Source organism: Amia ocellicauda, chromosome 1, assembly GCF_036373705.1.
Source record: "Amia ocellicauda isolate fAmiCal2 chromosome 1, fAmiCal2.hap1, whole genome shotgun sequence".
NCBI lineage: Eukaryota > Metazoa > Chordata > Actinopteri > Amiiformes > Amiidae > Amia > Amia ocellicauda.
The window spans coordinates 20,923,767-20,939,314 of NC_089850.1; the positions used below are offsets into that span (position 1 = coordinate 20,923,767).

General features: G+C 39.5%; 1 long non-coding RNA gene across 1 annotated transcript; it reads left to right on the forward strand.

Annotated features, from left to right (window-relative positions):
- The first annotated feature begins 505 nt into the window (after positions 1–505).
- On the forward strand, positions 506–15,548 carry LOC136759835 (uncharacterized). The gene is made up of 4 exons (XR_010820115.1): positions 506–567; positions 5,180–5,272; positions 5,868–5,915; positions 15,448–15,548. It is a non-coding gene; the product is annotated as an uncharacterized LOC136759835 (long non-coding RNA).

Sequence of the window (15,548 nt, forward strand, 5' to 3'; positions counted from 1 at the left end):
TATTTTGCAGAAGCTTAAGTTTGTTTTGTACATAATAAAATCAAACGTATGGTGCAGTGAACAAAATAAAGCCAGTAGACTAGTGCATGTCCCATGATTGACTTTACTCTCTCGTGGGTGCTTCTTTAATGACCTCCCACTGACTAGACACAGTGATCTGCGAGGGGGCAAAGTGGCTTCCTTCAGACCCTTTGAGTCCAATACCATTCAGACCTGATAGTCGGCACCACACACAACAGCGCCCAGTACCTGTGTGAAGAGCAGAGTAACTCTGCAGTGGGTGAATCCAGCAGAGGTGTGCTACTGTATGCAGGGGAACTGGCTCAGAACCAGACTGACTCGTCTCCTGGCAGTTTCAGTCAAAAGGGCATAACCTGATGCCATGTGTGCATGTGTGCATGTGTGCATGTGTGCGTGTGTATGTGTGTGTGCTTGTGAGAGAGTGAGAGTGTCTGAGTGTTGTCTAACTTTGCCCTCTCTTCTGATCTCTAGGTGTGCAGGTCGCCATGGTGCCCAGGTACTCCATAATGGGCCCCTGCAGGGGACACTTGTGCTCAAAAAGCAGCCGTGAGTTTTACACTTTGACAGCTTGATTCAAGATTTCCACTGCATGCACGTAACTCTGGGTTTGTTACTGTTGAGTCCACTTTCTTTTTAATATGCTACCACCCGATTGCTTTATAAATAAAGAAATACATTCCTTGGGGTACTGCTCAGTCTGGGACAGGCACTGAAGTTCACTCATATATTAGTGGGGCTTGGTATTATAAAGGAGGAGAAGAGAGAGAACTATGAGCTGGATAACAACCTCTGCGATACGAAGAGGCAAGCTGTACAAGTTTTTTAACTGCAAGACATTTTCACTGGCTTAATGACTTGGAGAGGATCTGCAAAGAGGAGTGGGACAAAATCCCTCCTGAGATGTGTGCAAACCTGGTGGCCAACTACAAGAAACGTCTGACCTCTGTGATTGCCAACAAGAGTTTTGCCACCAAGTACTAAGTCGAAGGGGTCAAATACTTATTTCACTCATTAACATGCAAATCAATTTATAACTTTTTTTAAATGCATTTTTCTGGATTTTTTTTGTTGCTATTCTGTCTCTCACTGTTAAAATACACCTACCATTAAAATTATAGACTGATAATTTCTTTGTCAGTGGGCAAACGTACAAAATCAGCAGGGGATCAAATACTTTTTCCCCCACTGTAACTGTATGTGTGTTAATTTAATTCAGGAGCAATAATAGCATGATGAAGGTAATTCAGATTATACTAGCAGGTGGTTCAGGAAAGAAGTACTTAAGATATCTCCCCAACAAATGTTTCCACTGATTTTAATGAAAGGGCCATTACATTCTCCCCTGCAGGATTTACAGACAGCTCAGCCATGCAGACATCCACTCCAGGAAGGCCAGTGTCACAAGTCAATTACATTAACTTGTAAATAAAGGGCAGCCCACTCTCATGTAGAACAATCTAATTGCTTCTTTCTATGATGATTTACTTTTCGTGTGATCACTCTTTGCTTTGGCTCCAGATCAGAAATTTCGCAGGACAAACATAATTCAACAGGAGAGATGCAGTCCTTTTATCCTTACCAGAACTGCCTATCAGCTCCCATTCTGAAGCAAATTGTGTGCATTTTTTTCATTTTTAATAAGTCATCAATTAGTTACCAATGCAATTGTTACCACGGTTATGTTATTTATGAACCAGTTATGGTAATCAGATTCCCTTTTTTTTTGGGGGGGGGGGGATTAATACTGTTGTGCAGAGTATAATAAGGAGATATTAATATTTTACTTCTATACTGTTTCTGGTCTGTTCATGTAGTAACACATAGCTGAATTCTCTGTAGAAGTCTGTATTCTTGTACAGTGTGTGGTGATGCATTATAATTACAAGTCCTTTACCTCACATAACCTCTTATATGTAGCTGTGAGGCATGCACTCACAGAATCAATAAATAAATGATTTCTTGGTATCCAACATTTAACAAGAGAAGTAATTATGAAAATTCATAACACATTATAATATATTAGCCATTCACACATTTAAATTAACTGATAAACAAGAGAATAACCCCAGTGTATAGAAGATGCCTTCTTTTCCCCTGGAGTACTTGTTGTTTCTGACACATACATATGTACAGTTTGAGTGTTTACATTCTTTACAAGATTTAAACACTCACTTATAATATGATTTTCAGAATGAAGGAAATTAAATTGTGCTCACAAGAAAACAAAACAGAAATGGTTAACCTAATTTAAACACACTGGTGGGGTACATCATACAGGGAACACCAATCAGCTTTATTGCTGCAGCTGGTCGGCCCAGTGAACAGCTGATCACAGTATTGATTTGATTGAAAGAGAGAGAGCACATTAGCTTATGTGATTTCCTGTTAACTTAAAGAAGATGAATGCTGACTATACTGAGTTAATAACTGCAAATGACAAAGACTGAAACATTCAAATGCAAAAATGCAATAAGCAGGTTAATTATTCAACAGTACTCAAATTAGCAACAGTGTTATACTGTTATACTATGCTACTCAAATTTCCTACCCTGAGATTATGGCAGATCACATCAAACTAACAAATCTGGCCAGCTCAATATAAAAAAAGGATGTAAACTCCATTCTTGCAATGAATACAGTCTCGCTGGCAAATTCCCTGGGAGAATCCAGTTAACAGAAACCCTGTCGCTCGTGCAGAAAGCAGATAACAGAAATGCACAAAGGCGAAGCCAGAAAGGAGGACTCTAATCCCCTTCATTAGGGATGATTACGCACTTTTTTACTGTAGGAACATAGAGCTGGTGAGTCCTTAATATGAGCCATAGCGTTCTGAAATTATTCACAATGAACTCACTACCAGATGAATCCCAGTAGCCTGTCAATAATTCAGCAAATTAAGAGACCAGGCTTGGGAAGTCTGAAGTTGTCAGGATACTAATTAGCTTATGTATCTGTGAAGTATTAAATTCTTACAGTTTTATATTGTAATGCAGACAATGTTACAGTCTCTCAGTTTGTGTTACTGAATTAAACTCTCACAGTGTTAAAGTGCTACACTCTTACAGTGTTACAGTCCCAGTATAGTCTGGGCTCCAAGGACCACTGGCTTACAGCAGCAGTGAGAGTGTGTCTGTGTGTGAACTCTATTCCACTTGGGCTTTACATAAACAGGGTAGCCTTTGTGCACATTTACCTTGGTATTTATGAATGTTTAATATGGTTTTACGGTGCTTTTATCATAGTAACACATTACAGTGCTTTCCTATTTAAAATAAACATTGCATTGTGTGCGATTTCAGCAGCAGCCTTGAGAAAAATCCTAGAAGAGGACTGCCTCAATCAGCCTCTATGGCTGTTGTTAACCTTTTGAGTAAATGTTTTTTTTATGAAACGTTATACTGCAAATCACGTAAATAAATCCCATTTGCAACTGAATGTAGAAAAAAGCAACAAAAGGAAGCAAGACGGAAAGTAAGGGAAGTGGCCAGGTAGGAATATTACAAAGCAGAAAGGTCACTGTAGGATGAGACGTTTAGATTTAACATTAAGATTATTTTAAATCTGTACACGAACATAACCTTCCGCAACAGTGATGTGAATTTTGAGATCAGTCTTTGTTCTATTACGGAGAAAAATGTACAAATGTGTATGGAATGGCTGTAGCAATGTGTAGGAATCCAGCTGGTACACACACCAAGTTAGCTACATACCCTTTGCAGTCAGATGCCTATATTATACACTATTTAGCTACTGTTTACAGAATGCCTTTGTGCAAACATCTGCTACTGCTACTTAGGAAACAGTTAATTGAATAAATAGCATGACCATAATCAAAGCTCCCTACTAGAAGCATATGTCTAATTTGCAAAGAAGGCAAAAGGATTCACTGAACTTACTGGATACTAATGGTTTTGTCAGCAACAAACAAACAAACAAACAAAACGGGAAAATAACATCAATCCGTGGGTCAATAGAAGGGTAATTGTTCTTTGATCTGCCCAGCTGGGACCTGAGCTCAATAGGAAATGAAAGCCTTTTTCTGTATCTTAGGGACATGCTTGCTTCTTTCTGATCATTATGGTCCATGCAGTATAAACAGCCGTTTGTAATCATGTCAAATGCTGCCTGCCTGTTGACTCCTTCCATTTCCCGAAACACTGAGCATTGCCTGTTGCATCTGATTGCATTATTTATTATTCATTATTCATTATGAAAGGCTGATCACATTTGCTTATCAAAATTTTAATGTAGCTTTTCTTGGATGTGTTATGAAACTTTTCAAATGTAAAAGTTGTCGTTACAATTGTTTTGTCCTGTTTTTGAAACGAGCCTTTGTATGAGTGTAGCACTTATGAGTTTGTCTGGGCAATGTCTCAGCAGATATAACTGAGGCCTCCTAAGAAGCCTGCTTAACCAGAGCGCAATTGAGTCAGTGTTAAGCTGGGTGGCAAGGCTAGCCTCAGAATCACTGGGATGTTTTGGGGATGCTGTGTTGTGTGATGTTATGTATAATTGTCTTGTTGTGAGTGACCATGACAGTCCAGCTCTCAGCCCTGCTGTAGCCCTATGGCGTTCCTCCAGTGACAGACCAGTCCCTCTGTGACTCTCTTCCCAGCTGAAGGAACTATTGAAACAGCTTATCACTTGGCAAGGCTTAATTGGCTCACAAGCATGCAATGTAGATACAGTTATGTACCACAGTGGTGTGTGTGTGTGTGTGTGTGTGTGTGTGTGTGTGTGTGTGTGTGTGTGTATGGACATGTTTATGGACATGTGGAAGATATAATGTCTCTAAGACCTCTTCCAGCCTTCAGCTAAGGAAACAGTTTCAGAAGGAAATACTGTTAATTTCAGATGCAAGGTCATACTATGCATTCATATTTAATATTTTACAAAAAATAAATGGGTCCTTTTTAAATGTTTGTTTTAGTTTTTGTCAGTATATCGACAGAATGTATTCAGAAATAGGAAGTTGTCTACAATGCTGTCTGGCTGCGGTGAGGCAGGAGTTGAGCGCCAACCACGGTGCATAGTTAAAGGGATATTTTCTAGAATAAGAATATAGTTCTTATAGTTATTTTCAATGGCAGGATAACCCCCCCCATCATCTCTGATTGACACAGGGACCTTGACTCTGGACTCTGTTTTTCAATTCCAGTGTTTTGTTCTGGGTCTTCTAACAAACTATCAACCCAGTACCTGATTCAGGACCACATGTCAGTCCATTACAGAAAGCTGCTGTCTGCTAAAGGTAATCAGGTCAATTTCTCATCAATCTGCCTTGTGTGAAGCCAATTATTATTAACAATATTTATCTACTATACATATATTTATACTTCTTCATCTACTTTTTCTCCCCCTCCTTCCCCTCCACTTCTTCTTTCTGCCTGTGAGGTAACACAGTAAGAAAACTGCATCATAGGCATCCAGAATTATAATTTCAAAGTTGGGTGAACATATTGAAGCTGTATGTTGAATGTGTGCACATTATTTATATTGTTATTGCATGAACTGTACAAGTTAATTAAAAATGTGTCAGAAAAGCATTGTGTAAAGGAATGGGATAATCAATGTGTTGAATCTCAGAGCTGAAGTGATTATTTTCTTCAAAGTGATGGTACACCCAGTATTTGCAGCTTCAGCCATTGTCCTTTACAGGAATAAAACATATATAATTGAGACAGTTAGGGCGATTGATACATCTGTTCAATGTCAGCTATCTCTGTCATTAACTTTTGAACAATTGTGGAATATTTCATATCAGTCACGCTGATATTTTCAATAATGTTCTGTTCTAGTTAATTTTTGTGGTTTATTTTATATATATTATTTTTATTATTTTACAGCTTCTGTTGACACGTCCATACCAAAATCTCTGCTCACCAGTGTGAAATGTAAGTTAATTGTTTTAATAGTGTATTTATATTGACCAAGAAATGAATGTGTGTGGCAGTTGTCCATAATCCAGATAATAAGATGACTTGAGGTTTGAAATGTATGTTTATTAATTTGTTAGTGTGTTTATTTAAGAGCTATAAAATAATAATAAAAACTGTAAAATAGTTATCACACACAAACAGTTCTGCTCTTGGCCCTTGTCTTGCCAACCTTAAAGGATACAGTGCAGTACAGTACAGTATAACTGCAGGGGTTAGGTTCCTGAGAGAACTCATGGTTGCCAAAACCAAAAGCCTATGGGAGAAATGGGGTTAGGTTCCATGGCCATGATTTACACTCATTTATTAGCATAATTATCATGTACTTTAATAATCATGAGAAATAGCCTATGTACCTATATGAACAAAAATACTGTAATTTGCCTTGAATATTGATATTGAAATCCAGGTGATGACGATGAAGATGACTATGATGGTGATGGGGCAGGGGTTGGTTAGAGGGATGATGAGATGTGTAGAGGCCATGATTTAAGGTATAAAAAGTAAAATCATTTTCACAATCATTATCCGACATGTCAATGTGTTTATGAATGACTGCACAAAACTCTTGTGGGAACACAATACCGTGGAAATGCAAAACTGTACACCGCAGTAGGCAAAATGGTATTTTTTTGCATGGATACTCAAAACCTCGTTAGGGAACACACGGTTGGCAAGAGATTACTGTACTCAATCACAGATGCAGCTTTTATAAAATAATATCCTGTACTTATTTCCATCCGCTACATTTTCTACAAGACCCTTCTCATCTGTGTCTGTTCTCAGGCTTCGTTAACATGCTAATGAGGTACAGGACACTGTGTTACCACTGTAAATATGTTAATGAGGTGCAGCACACTGTTACCACTGATTAATATTCTAATGAGGGGCTGGACACTGTGTTACCCTTGTTAACATGGTAACACAGTGTCCTGATTTTCACAATATCACAAAAATGAAATCAGGTAGTAGAAAGTATAATATAATTTATCAAAGGACCTGACTGATACTTTCATAAAAGGAAAATGAGAATAGTGAGGTCTTACAGATGTACCCAGTTGAAATACACAAAGCAGATATGATGATCTAAAGAACTATAGCCCCATTAGTCTACGTCCCATCTTATACACATTTTACAAAGATATTCACACATTTCCTTTGGAAAGATGCAGAGAATATGAGCTTCCTCTGTGCCTGGGCTTTGTTGACTGCGAGAAATCATGATTCAATTTATACGTTCATCTGGGTTCTAAAAAATCTAAATGTGTATATACAGAATTGGGGGTAGGGGCCACGAGCCACCAGAACAGCTTCAATGCTCTTGGCACAGATTCTACGAGTCTCTGGACTCTACTGGAGGGATGAACACCATTCTTCCACAAGATATTCTCTTGTTTGGTGTTTTGATGATGGTGGTGGAGAGCACTGTCTAACACATCAGTCCAGAATCTCCCATAGGTGTTCAATTGGGTTGAGATCTGGTAACTGTGAAGGCCATAGCATATGATTCACATAATTTTCATACTCATCACACCATTCAGTGCCCCCTCGTGCCCTGTGGATGGGGGCATTGTCATCCTGGAAGAGACCACTCCCATCAGGATAGAAATGTGTCACCATCGGATAAAGGTGATCACTCAGAATAACCTGGTAATGATTTGCAGTGACCCTTCACTCTAAGGGGACAAGTGGACCCAAACCATGTCAGGAAAATGCCCCCCACAGCATAACAGAGCCTCCAGACCCCCTCACTGTAGGGGTCAAGCAGTCAGGCCTGTGCCATTCTCTTGGTGTTGCCACACATGCACTCGCCCGCTTGTCCAGAACACGAGCCAGTTGAGCGTCTTTGTGACTGAAGCTCCTGCCATCCATCCCTCAATAATGACCCCTCTTTCAAAGTCCTTTCCTCTTACCATCTTGATCCAAAATGCTTGCTCAGCATTTTTATACATGCCACAGAGCATGATAGGATGTTAATTGTTTAATTTAAGTTTTTTCCTTTAATTTGTCACCCATCTGTATATATACACACACATAGGCATAGGTTTAGGTGTCCCTATATACACTCACCTAAAGGATTATTAGGAACACCATACTAATACTGTGTTTGACCCCCTTTCGCCTTCAGAACTGCCTTAATTCTATGTGGCATTGATTCAACAAGGTGCTGAAAGCATTCTTTAGAAATGTTGGCCCATATTGATAGGATAGCATCTTGCAGTTGATGGAGATTTGTAGGATGCACATCCAGGGCACGAAGCTCCCGTTCCACCACATCCCAAAGATGCTCTATTGGGTTGAGATCTGGTGACTGTGGGGGCCAGTTTAGTACAGTGAACTCATTGTCATGTTCAAGAAACCAATTAGAAATGATTCGACCTTTGTGACATGGTGCATTATCCTGCTGGAAATAGCCATCAGAGGATGGGTACATGGTGGTCATAAAGGGATGGACATGGTCAGAAACAATGCTCAGGTAGGTCGTGGCATTTAAACGATGCCCAATTGGCACTAAGGGGCCTAAAGTGTGCCAAGAAAACATCCCCCACACCATTACACCACCACCAGCAGCCTGCACAGTGGTAACAAGGCATGATGGATCCATGTTCTCATTCTGTTTACGCCAAATTCTGACTACCATCTGAATGTCTCAACAGAAATCGAGACTCATCAGACCAGGCAACATTTTTCCAGTCTTCAACTGTCCAATTTTGGTGAGCTTGTGCAAATTGTAGCCTCTTTTTCCTATTTGTAGTGGAGACGAGTGGTACCCGGTGGGGTCTTCTGCTGTTGTAGCCCATCTGCCTCAAGGTTGTACGTGTTGTGGCTTCACAAATGCTTTGCTGCATACCTCGGTTGTAACGAGTGGTTATTTCAGTCAAAGTTGCTCTTCTATCAGCTTGAATCAGTCGGCCCATTCTCCTCTGACCTCTAGCATCAACAAGGCATTTTCGCCCACAGGACTGCCGCATACTGGATGTTTTTCCCTTTTCACACCATTCTTTTTAAACCCTAGAAATGGTTGTGCGTGAAAATCCCAGTAACTGAGCAGATTGTGAAATACTCAGACCGGCCTGTCTGGCACCAACAACCATGCCACGCTCAGAATTGCTTAAATCACCTTTCTTTCCCATTCAGACATTCAGTTTGGAGTTCAGGAGATTGTCTTGACCAGGACCACACCCCTAAATGCATTGAAGCAACTGCCATTTGATTGGTTGGTTAGATAATTGCATTAATGAGAAATTGAACAGGTGTTCCTAATAATCCTTTAGGTGAGTGTATATGTATATATAATGTTCTACAGAAAAGGGCTTTGATATTTGAAGTCAGATTGAGTGAATTCAAACAAAATCATTGAAATGGAGGAAATTCTGTAAATTCATCTCTGCTATGGATCCATTGCTTGTCTTTTCTCAAGCGGGTGGTTTGTACTCCATGTTTTTAATTGCTTTGGCTTTCTTAATTGGATTCTTCGGTCTAAAGCTCTTTGTTAATGGCTTAATTGAAGCCCCTGTTGCTGCTGAGGATTTCATTAGACCTCAAACAGCACAATAGTTCTGACAATGGGGACAAGTGGTGCCATGGACAACTTGCGAGATCCACCACAGCTCCAGAACACACATGTCTGTGTTGCCAAGAATGTTGGGCACCTGGGTCTGGCCTTTCATAGTAACCTGACCCTCCTCCTTCCTTTAAAAGGAGCACTGATGCCAATTAGAAGTCACTTAACAAGCAGATGCTTGCAGTTTTACACTCTGTTTGCTTATTAATATGCTCATAGGTATTCTCCCTGGTCAGTGGGAATGGAAGTGACCACAGGTTTAGAATGCTGGAGTTCAATTTAAGTCAGAATCCAGTGTTATTTAAAGCTGCTGGACCTAGAGCCCATTGTGTTAGATTTGCAATTAAATAATTATTTTCTAAATTGGCAATTATCTGTTTGCTAGTCTGTAAAATGTAGATATAATGTGTGCATGGTATCCATTAATAACAGCCCAAAACTATGGTGCCTTTTGTTTTTAGATGCTGAAAACATATATAAACTCCTCAGTTGCTGTTTCAACCTGATGTGTTTCTGTTGGCTGCACTTTGTCTGTGCTATTGCCACCCATACATAGTCTCTGTGTCATGGGTGCTCATTTTATTATGGCAAGGCATATTACTACAGAGCACATCACATGCAGAACAGAAGAGAAAAAAGAAAAGGGATAACCAATCAGCACATCGGAGAGAAAAACAAAATATCCTCTAGGGCAAGAAAGAATACATCTCTGTGGCTCCACAGCTTAAGGTTCAGGCCTAATGAAGGCCTCCCCTCCAGGCAGTTGAATTGAAATAGGTGATTTTAACAAGGAGACCAGAAAGTTCTTTTACTTGATGTACTATAGTCCATGTCTCAATTTTCTCTACAGAACGGAGCGTACAGTGCTGTGACTGTCATTCTGAAGGGTTTAGTGCTGCTTTCCTTTGCCAATTAATCTCTTAGAGGGCACTGATTGGTTCAAATTTGAGACATAGCGGTCATCATTTAACTGAGGAATAATCTAAACAAATATAAGTGTCTCTTCAGCGGCAAATTTCCATTTTCTCATTTAATAGGGATTGGAGTCTGTGCTCCCCACACTGTGCTCACTTACTCACTTCAAGGCTGAGGAATGTCCTTTCTCTCCCCGCCGCTATCGGGACATATATCTGACCTTCCAAAAATAATTACTAACTCATTTTTCATTTTTCACTCTTTTCTCCAAGGGCACTTGCAATAGTGCAGTCCAATTAGCCTACAATACTGGATTCACACCAGCATGCAATAGTATACAGTAGTGGTTACCCTGTATGGAAACAAAGAATGAAATACAAAGCAAAGAATTAATTAAAATCAAAGAGCTCAATGACAGGAGTGTCCTTTAACACAAAATGATTCAGCAGCCCCATGCCAAATATATTATTGCAGCAATCTGTCTTTCTTTCGGGTTTATTCTGAACCTCAAGTTTGTGCCCGCGAGGCCCCGGCTGTCCTGTACCCTGTACACTCATCAATTTTACTTCTAATTAAGTTGGAAGAAGAGTGGTTTCTTTCCCTCAAGCTGTAGGCTTTCAGATTTTTGTTTTTAATGTAATAATGATCTCGCCACTTCCACTCTTCAGACAATCTTTCCTCTGGGATCCTCTTGAGGTGTGAGCCTCATGGGGAAACTGTCTGATCCTGTTTAAAAGAACCGTTCTCACAATAATAATGAAATGAAAACAAGCAAATATATATATATTTATAAATCATAAGCCTGTCTTGACTGCTCCTGAATAATTAATCACCGGTTATTAAATTGTGTCGCCCCAAGGATTGTTCTGTCCTGTTAAATTTCTTCCCTTGTTTTTATTAGTGGTGGTGCTGTTCCTGCCGCCACCATTTTCCCTCACAAATGGATGAGCTAAAATGTAATTTCTCCCACATTAACATCTGTTGCAGACGAGCAGAATGTGGAGACCCTACATCTGTGTCAGTGAAAAAACGACCACAAACATCTACCACACAGCACCTCCTTGAAGCCATTGTTTTCATCGCCATTGCAGCCTTCATTATGCAAACACAGTTTTAGTTCAATAAATATTTAAAAGAGAAAGAAAATGCCATTAATACAGCCACTCCCTGTGTTACTGATCTGTACTCTGACAAGCGTTGTCCGATCTTTGGTTCTTCTCCCATATGGCCAAAATCATCACCATTAAACAGTGACAATTCCAGACTGGGATAACACCGGTGTGACAAGCTGGAATAGCCCACTGTGCACAAATACCCATAAGCCTTTGAGAACAATATTGATACGTGCTGAAACACCACCTTGTGCTCAACACTGGCCACTCCTGTTTTCTGGGACTGACACCTAGGGATGAGCAATTTCACAAATTTAGAAAAACAAGATTTAACTCCTAAGTACTGCATAAAGAAATGTAACAAAGAATAATGCTTGTTACATGGATTTATGCTATAGGCAGCTTAAAGAAAGAACCATGTTCTTTCAATGTTCAAAACCACTATCATCATAGTCATTATTAATACAGTAATGCTAATAATGATGCTAATAATCAATATTAGCATTATTGACACTAACACCAACTTAGTGTCACACATTCTCACATATGCACAATACTAAACTAATTTCTACAGCAACTGACTGTTCTACAAACCATTACTGATACAAACCTGTATATTACCATACATTATATATATCAAATTAAACAGTACTGTTATATATAAAGTATATTTTATATATTTCATATTCTAATTTCAACTGTTCTGGGATCCATTCCCCATCCTTACTGACACCGCCTCTAATCTTTTGTCATGTGTCAGTTTCTTGTCAGATGTCATCCCAGAACTGGCTTTCTGTGGCATGTGCTGTGCATTACAGGGAAGAGAGAGGAGAAAAGGGAGGTTTGAGCTTTTCAAACACCATTCCACTTCTGCAAACTCCATACAAGATATTCCTGTTAACAATTAAAGCAATATATATTTCCCGCTAAATTAAAAACCAAAGCGGCTCAGCAGATCCTTTTCTTCTTTCTTTCTTTCTTTCTTTCTTTCTTTCTTTCTTTCTTTCTTTCTTTTTTCTCTTCTTTTAATCAGTCAATGATCTGTGAAATGGGAACTTAATTGCTTTCATTCAAATGCGTGAGTCACGAAAGAAAGGCTTGTTTATTCTAGCCCTGTCTGTTGGTATTTATCCGCTGTTAATACCGACTGGCAGGACCCATGACAAGTAAAGTAAAGTAAAGTAAAGTCAGGAACATGCTGTGCTCTCTGCCTTTGTTTAGTGGATATAGGTGTACAATAGGTAGAAATTGGTGCAGTTGCTGTGTGTACCACAGTACAGCATGTACATGTACAGCATCTGATTTGATAGAATGTTTTACATTGCAGTGCACTTTAAGAAAATCAACGGAAAAGTTTAGAGTGAACCGGTGCTTTTGGAGACATTTGGTGCCTATAGCAGTGATCAGATAACTAATAATGAGGCTTAAATAATCAAATAAAACACAAAAAGTTGGGGAAGTTATAGTGACTTGTTCTCTGTTCTCTATTTTGATAAATAAGCTCAGGAGCAGTATGAGCTTATTTATGAAAAGCACGGGTTTTTCCAGTGTAGTTAGAATAGTGCTGTCCAGCTCAACATTTCCACAGGGCTCAAACGTTTTTTACCTCTTGAAGTTTCAGTTCCACCACACACACACAAACACACACACACTTACCTCCCTCTCACATATTTTATGTATGTATTGATTTCTATGCAGTCACCCTTACAGGTTTCACAAGAAACATTTTCAAAGATTTACAAAGTCAGTATAATGCTTATACAGTCAGTAGAATAATACAAAATAAGCATTGTAGAAATTAGCTACCAAGTGCAGACAAAATAGTTAAATCCCAGGTATGTGGTGAAGGGTTGATTAAGAGTACCCCCCTTCTGTTCTGCACCACAAATTAATTTCTACATCAGAGAACAGGATGAGTAAATGCTTTAGCCAGGAATGCCGACATCAGTTCATTAAGTTCAATTTTTTTTTTCACAAATTCCTTCCCTTTTTATTATTTTATTTCTTAATTATCCCATTATGTATTTGTTTAGGCTAATGTCAGAAAACATAATCAAACTATATATAGTTACATGCAGGTTTTATTTTGAGGAGACAGACATTGAAAGAAACAATGCAATGACGTGGAGAATGCAGTGTACAGGTGACAGCGTCTGGTGCATTTTGTCAGGTTACGAATGATTCTGTTTGTTCTGTCAGAGACTCTGCAAGGAAGCAAACACCCCCTGCCAAGAAGGCAATTCCCTGTAATGTTTTCCTTCCCAGAGTATAGTCAATCATGATACAAAACATGGGCAATCCTCTTGGTGGCTTCTCTGACCAATGACTTCCGACCTCTGACTATTTTCCCATCTGCTCAGTCTGGAAGGATGGCCAGCTCTCAGCAGATTCTGGGTGGTGCTGTATAACTTCCACTTCTTAATGATCTAATTGACCGTGCTCCAAGGGATATTCAATTTGAAATATTTTCATACCCCTCCCCTGATCTGTGCCTTTCCACAGTTGTATCCCAGAGTAGTTTTGAAAGCTCATTGGTCTTAATGGTAGTATCTTTGCTTTGAATGCACTACCTCACTGTGGGACCTTACAGAGACAGGTGTATTTAATCTGAAATCACGTGAACCACTTTGCACACAGATACACTCCATTCAACTTATTGCGTGAATTCTGAAGGCAGTTGGCTGATCCTGAGCTTATTTAGGAGTGTCATAGCAGAGGGGGTGAATACTTATTTTTTCACCTCTCCATTTTTTCCCACTTGTTGAAAGTGTGGAGTGTGGAGTGCAGAGTGTGTAAATCAAAAGGGGAATAATCCCATTTAAATGCATCAAAATATCAGGTTGTAACAAAACAAGATGTGAAAAAGTCCAAGGGCGGTGAATACTTCCTATAGCCTCTGTATTGTACATCATCATGACTGGCATTTCTCAGAGATGACTGTCCGTTCTGATTCTGAATTTGAAATGGAGAGAGAGGGATGGATACATAGGCATTCAGCAGCAGCTTGGGGCTCATCCGGATAGCTGCTCTGTATGGAAATCAAGGTTATCTTTGTTCAGCAATTCCATATGATGATAACACTGAATATGCAAAAGGAGAAAGAGTCTTTAACTTTAGCAGACTTTCTTCTGTGAAACGGTGTGTGAGTCATTCTCCTGAATAATCAAATTTCCTAATATTCTGCATAGTGCACAAGTCTTGTATTTGAGGTTAATGGATTTCACCTCTAATACTTTATATTTATTATATATAAATGCAAAAGTCACTTGTAGGCCTCTTTCAATTGTGTGCAGTTAGTGTTATCATTAAAGACATTGCTATAATGGGCTCCTGCTCTCAGGTTATTACTCATATATAATATCAAAAGGAGCTTTACAGCACCATTTCAAATGTTTTAAATCATTCATATTTTCAAACAAATACAAATTAAGTCATTTTATTAATATTTTAGATTTTGTGCTTTGCCTGCTCCATATGAATCTATTATTTGCAGGCTTCTACCAAGAAAGCGGTTTTTATTGCAGCCAGTGTATCAGTGTTGGAGAGACGGTGGAGACACTCAGTTGAGACCCTGCATACTGCGCCTGTGTCCCTGTGTCTCATGTTTTGCGTTTGCCCACAACACATCACAGTGAATGGTCAGAGAAGACAGTTCTCTCACTAATGTGTTTTCCCTCAGCTCATATATATGGTAGCAGGTCAATTTCCAGGTCAGTAAGCACTAAGCTCAGTAAGCAGAGAAATTTAAATTAAGTGCGACCCCCAAAGGCAAGAAGGACCCACAAATTACCCTGCTTCAGGCCAAGCTGTGCCCATGTGTGCTGACACCCTGGGGGTAAAATACAGTGTGACTTTTACAGGACCTATATCAAATGCCCTTATCTCACATTGTTAACAGACCATGACCAGCTGAGACGGGACAGACTGAGGACAGCGAAGGCGGAGTACCGGAGAGGAGGAGCTCAGAGCAGGCCCGGTCCAGCAGCTCCTACACAGACT